Genomic DNA, 6488 nt, shown 5'->3' on the forward strand with positions numbered 1-6488 from the left:
TGTCTGTTTTAGTAGAGCTTTTACGGCGCTCGCAACGGCATAAGGTCATATGAGCGCCAAGGGATGGATGTCAAATGTCAACAGAGACGTCCTTACTCAAGTATAGTTTGGATGTTTCAGGTTCAAGATGGATAGATAGACAGTGCTGTTCGTAGCATTCATTGACATGTGTAGTTTGGATGTTTCAGGTTCAAGATGGATAGATAGACAGTGCTGTAAGTATTAAGTAGCATTCATTGACGTGTGTAGTTTGGATGTTTCAGGTTCAAGATGGATAGAGACAGTGCTGTAGGTAGCATTCATTGACATGTGTAGTTTGGATGTTTCAGGTTCAATACCCAACCGCAGAATATATTCCTCAGTTTTCTTTTCTCTGCCTAATGTTTGGTAATGTCTATGCCCACACTGACACTGGCACTGACGCAGACACTGCCACAATTTCGATCCGTTTTGTATTGTGGCCATCTTGGACACCGTCAGCTGTACTTGGCTAGAAGATTAGATCTATGTTTTGGTTGTTTAGTAAGAGTTTTACGGCACTTGCAACACAATACGGTCATATAAGTGCCGACGATTAGAGTTTTTAGTAGTAGAGGTTTTACGGCGCTCGCAACTGCATAAGAGCACCAGAAGATTAGAGGAGTTACAAGAGTCAAGAGAGCAACAAACATAAAAGAGAAGAAGGAGAGATAAGGACCATAGATGTTTGATAGGACAGAAAGAGCACACCACACCAGAGCACCCGCCAACCATCCACAAAAAAATTCTGGACCTCTAGTACTTAGTAAACTTAGTTACACCTCTAATCTAATTCTAATCTTCGGCACTTATATGCTGTCTATGTTGCAAGTGCCGTAAAACTTTAACTTTAACTGAACTGAGACAAAACTGGATTCATGGACACGATCAAAGTCAAAGACAATTGCTCAGTGATGCGACCAACTCCTTTCCAGTCCAGCTTTGTTATACTAGGGGGTGCCTATTATGGCTAAGTTCTTTTCATACAACCGGCTTACGCCAAATCCTCCGAATCTCCTGGCCTGACAAGATTTCCCACGCAGATCTTCTACTTCTACGGAAATGTAGGCAAGAGAACATGACCACCATAATAACAAGGAGAAGATGGAGAGAGAGTCTGAAATGAAGTCCTGGAATCGTTCGTGGGGAACGCTGACCAAACTGACCCAAAACAGACAGAGCTGGAGATCCTTTGTTGCTGCCCTAGACGACAGATGGTGTAATGGGTGGTAAGTAGGTAAGTGAGTAAGTAAGTGAGTAAGTTAGTGAGTAAGTAAGTAAGTAAGTAAGTAAGTAAGTGAGTAAGTAAGTAAGTAAGTGAGTAAGTAAGTAAGTAAGTAAGTAAGTTAGTGAGTAAGTCAGTAAGTAAGTAAGTAAGTAAGTAAGTAAGTAAGTGAGTAAGTAAGTAAGTAAGTAAATGCCAGATGGCGTAACGGGCAGTAAGAAGCAAGTAAGTAAACGCCAGATGGCGTAACGGGTTGTAAGTAAAAGTAAACGCCAGATGGCGTAACGGGTAGTAAGTAAGTAAGTGAGTGAGTAAACGCCAGATGGCGTAACGGGTAGTAAGTGAGTAAGCGTAAAGGGTAGTTATAAGTAAGTACCATTATATATGGATGTGATCAGCGGGTCGGGTCCATTGCCCAACTCGGTCGCCTGAAAACAAGCGACCCGCCGTACTGGGCACCCCGTAGTAGATCAAAGAGAAGGAAACTGACACCAGAACAACAGCCAAAAGGGCAAGGAAAAAAAGCAAGTTTAGTTTTACTAGAGGTTTTAGTAGTAGTAGTATAAGGTTTTACGGCGCTCGCAACTGCATAAGGTCATAGGAGCGCCAGAAGATTAGAGGTGTTACAAGAGAGTAACAAACATAAAAAAAGGAGGGGAGATAAGGACAATAGATGTTTGATAGGAAAGAAGGAGAGATAAGGACGATAGATGTTTGATAGGAAAGAAGGAGAGATAAGGACGATAGATGTTTGATAGGAAAGAAGGAGCAAACCACAGCAGAGCACCGGCCAACCACCCACGAAAACAGCAAAACAGACAGAACCAGCAGAGGGAAAGAAAACAAGTCGGACCTACCAACCACCAGTCAGCAGCATCCGGTGTAAACACCCGTACTTCTGCTCTGTACATCATGTAAAAAGTAAAGTTGTTCCAGCATCCGATCCGGACATTGGGGATAGCTTTGTTAGTGAGACAACTTCCTGGGCCTTTCGGCATATTGTGGTAGGATGGCCAGTTCCTTTCCACGCCGCCTTTACTTCCCCAACTCGAAGTCAGGTACCCATTACTGCTGGGTGGGCTGGAGGGGGCGAAAAATATCCATGTCCAAACCGAGGCTCGAACCCGGACTTTCCGCTTCGAAGACGAGCGCACTAACCGTTCCGCCACCGCACCCTCATACACATCATGTACATTATGCAAATTAAGCTCTGGCAGCATGCACATATTCCTGACCATAACACAGTTCCCTAGCATCACATTTTGGGGGGGGGAGACATTAGAATAGTAAGATGTCCCTAAAAAATTGACACTCGGACAAGTACGAAGACGCACATCTCTTGTTAAAGTGTTTCTTTAATGAACATACACACTTTGTACTAAACTAAGGTAAACACTTGATTCACTGATGCTACATTATACAAACGGATGAACAGACATGATAGGAACTGCACTCCTTCTCCGACATGGGGGGATTGCCCGCTGGTCATCAAACTGCGATTCCGTGCACCAAAAGGACAAGACAAGCGACTGGCTGCTGCATGAGATCCATTGGACATTTGTCAAGCGTGCTGACAGAAGGAGCTACTTCTCCGATTTGAGCGCTCTTATAGGTGAAGCTTTTACAATTTATAAGTATGAAATAATAAAAGGCATGTTATACTTAATATGGCATCAATAGAACATCTACAAATTTGACCCTAGTGTTGATTTTTGGCCAACACATCTCCATTTGAGGATTGCGGGAAGTAACTCATTTTGTCAGCACGCCTCACATTTATTTGACTAAATTCCAAAGATACAGAGGAGTACGCTTCAACCAAAATCTGCCGGACAACACCATTTTCTAGGGTTAAGCTGGGTTTTCCGTCTAAATCTAAAGAGGTTGCTCAAATAGAACAGCAAAATCGTGGATTTCATTTTCATTCAGCTTACTGCTGCTTTCGGTTGAAGCGAATCCCACTGTACGAAGCTAGTAGTAAGAGTGAAAGAAACAAACAACAGCAACAACAGCAACAAGAACCACAGCTAGTAGATCTACTCCCATGTGCTCATCACTCCGTGCTCCACTCATGTCTTCCCCACCATTGTAAAAAGCCGTTTCTTCAGTTTGTCAGAAAAATCTATTTTATATAATGGAAAGTTAATAGCAGCAGAACTGTTACCTCTGCTTTTTGACATATGGGATTTTTAAAAACTAACAAATACTAGTAATAGTAACTACGAAAGCGTAAATTTTGCAAGCAATGTATGCTGCACCAGACGAACAGTTACGCGTTATGCTCAAATTATGGATACAGCACCAATGAACACCTGTACAATCCGCACGGGGAAAGCGCATGCACGTTACACCCACACTCCTGCTATAGAAACATTTACTTTAACTTGTCATGTATTTCCAATTCGCAATTGTTTTTACGCTCCCATCAACACATTTTCCATCATTTGGTCGCATTTAAGGACAAGCAGGCTAACCCAGATTTCGGGGGTTTCCAGAAATCTTGACCTACACCAAAAGTGGGCATTGCCCTACCTATAGGAGAAGTTTGGTTTCATTGGTGTGTATATTTGTTTGGCTATAGAGAAAACTCTCCTTGTCTTTTAAAGAAACGGAACAAGTGGCAAAAACTTTACCTTCGATTTTCTCAAAACAGCATTTTTCGGAATAGCCCCCTTGTGCTTAAAAGCGACAATTTAGAAGGTGAGCCTCCGACACAGCCCGTCAGGGCAAACTTGGGCAGAGGGGGGAGAAGGATACAACATCCTGGCAGAAAGACCGCGACAGTCCATTAAAACATTCTCCTTACATGGAAATCGAACTCGGGTCTCCTGCTTGCAACAGACAAGTGCCTAACCACTACACACTACACCACAGACGCCGGTTTCACCTGTCAGAAGATAACCATCTGCAACTGGAAAAGAACACAAACAAACAAACAAACAAACAAACAAACAAACAAACCCTTACAGTAGTATAGTCAGAGTAAGAAAACACAATCGTTTCCCAACCGTCTTGGCAAAATGAATAGAAAAAATGCATGACATGGTGGTGAAATCAGGCACTCGTCCAAATAATGAAATCAAAGTTACCGACATTTTTACGTCCATTGGGTAGTGTCTATCCAGTTTTGAGGGATGGGGATCACCACCATTTCAATTCATTGAAAAAAAAACACCAAAATACAGATTTGAGTGGATATTACTGAAAAACATGGATGAAAGGCACAATAAAATAAAAAGTACATTTGCAACTTTCCAAGGACACTCAAGCTTTGGAATTCACCAAACTTTGGCTTCCAACTAGCGTCCAATTTTTCTGTATTTTTACCTCCGACACTAAGCCACCCACCTTACCTCATTCAAACAGCAAATAGTTTAACTTCTAGTCAAGATAGATAGGTAGGAGGCTTTTTTTCCCCATCAAAATTAAGACAAATGAACAAGCTTTAAGACGCTACCATTGACTCCATATATGTCGACAAAATTGACAAGCCTCTGATTCCACTCTGCCGTACTCTGACAAAACGCCTTTTTCTTATTCACAGCACTTTCGAGAAATCAGCTTTTTTCGTTTTTCTGATAACATTGAAACTAGTTTGCCCAGTACGGCTCCGGCCCAGTACATCAACGGTTGATCTCGAACCCTGAAAAGAAATGTCATTCCCTGTGCTCAAGAGATGGCAAAAGGCCTATTATTATAAGAAAACTGAAAATCATTGATTTCTCAAAACTGCAGTGAATAAGAAAAAGGAGTTTTGTCAGAGTACGACAGCACTGAGTCCTGACACGTGTGTGTGGAGGCACTGGGCAAGTTCAGGAAACATCTGTTAGGAGGAAACTCAAGTCACCGAAATGATTTGAATGTTCTGGTCTCAATCCGTTCCCACAAAGTTTTACTGCACATGTGCACTCAACATAAATCTTTTGCTTTGTACAGGCAGAGACGACTTTTCCTGCATGATAACCATGGAGCAATTTGGAAGTTCACGCTGAAAAGTCAAAATCAGTGAGATGATAAGGTAATGAACTAGAGATTTCAGAATACCTACCCATCTGTTAATTATTAACTGTGATGGGAAAAACACAATCTTAAGACATGATGTTGCAAGTTATGCTCCAGGAAAATTTCGCAGACGTGAGACGAGCTATCTCAGAAATTAGATAATTTGTCATTGAGCTAAGGTATATGAATATAATGCAGGCCAACAATACAAACAAACAAATATTTAAAAAAAATTTGATTAGCAAAAACAATACAACCATACAGACATATGGAAACAGTCAAACAACTGTACTACCCCCCTTAGGTTAGGTACAAAGGTCACAAGAGGATTTCTATGATTGTCTACACTGACTTGAACAAAACAAATGGCAAATTCCACCTCCTAACAAAATGTGGAAGTGACCTCACACCTCAAAGAATACTCAAGTGGAAAGTGACCTCACACCTCAAAGAATACTCAAGTGGAAAGTGACCTCACACCTCAAAGAATACTCAAGTGGAAAGTGACCTCACACCTCAAAGAATACTCAAGTGGAAAGTGACCTCACACCTCAAAGAATACTCAAGTGGAAAGTGACCTCACACCTCAAAGAATACTCAAGTGGAAAGTGACCTCACACCTCAAAGAATACTCAAGTGGAAAGTGACCTCACACCTCAAAGAATACTCAAGTGGAAAGTGACCTCACACCTCAAAGAATACTCAAGAATATTTTTCAATGTACCAGTAGTTCTGCTCTTTTTCGGCAAAGACCAAAAAAAAAAAGAAGAAGAAAAAATCACTACTGCAAGAGAATTATAACAGGAGGAGAAAAACATTTTAAAAAACCAACATTTTTTTTAAAAACCAAAAGAAAAAAGAAAAGCCAGAAGGTTTAGTTTTAGTTTTAGTTTAGTAGGGTTTTTTTAGCGCTTGCAACTGCATAAGGTCATATGAGCGCCAGAAGATTAGAGCTGTTACAAGAGAGTAACAAACATAAAAAAGATGAAGGGGAGATAAGGACGATAGATGTTTGATAGGAAAGAAGAAGCAAACCACACCAGAGCACCCGCCAACCACCCACAGCCAGAAGGTGTTAACTGAGCCCAGACAGATGACAGATTAGTAAAGACTAAAGAGCCGTTATCATTCATTATGCAGCTCAAACATTACAGAAACAACGGCCATACTCAGCTGTACAAACATGTCTGTGCTAAACTTGTCAGTAGAAAACATCCGATTTATCATATATATCATAATAATA

The 6488-nt window shown here is 41.2% G+C and overlaps 1 long non-coding RNA gene across 1 annotated transcript; it reads right to left on the reverse strand.

Annotated features, from left to right (window-relative positions):
- Positions 1 to 4215: 4215 nt before the first annotated feature.
- Positions 4216 to 6123, reverse strand: LOC118478437. The gene is made up of 2 exons (XR_004859041.1): positions 5691 to 6123; positions 4216 to 5655 (listed from the first exon to the last, which is right to left on the reverse strand). It is a non-coding gene; the product is annotated as an uncharacterized LOC118478437 (long non-coding RNA).
- Between the last annotated feature and the right edge of the window lie 365 nt (positions 6124 to 6488).

This window comes from Aplysia californica, unplaced genomic scaffold (assembly GCF_000002075.1).
Source record: "Aplysia californica isolate F4 #8 unplaced genomic scaffold, AplCal3.0 scaffold00562, whole genome shotgun sequence".
NCBI lineage: Eukaryota > Metazoa > Mollusca > Gastropoda > Aplysiida > Aplysiidae > Aplysia > Aplysia californica.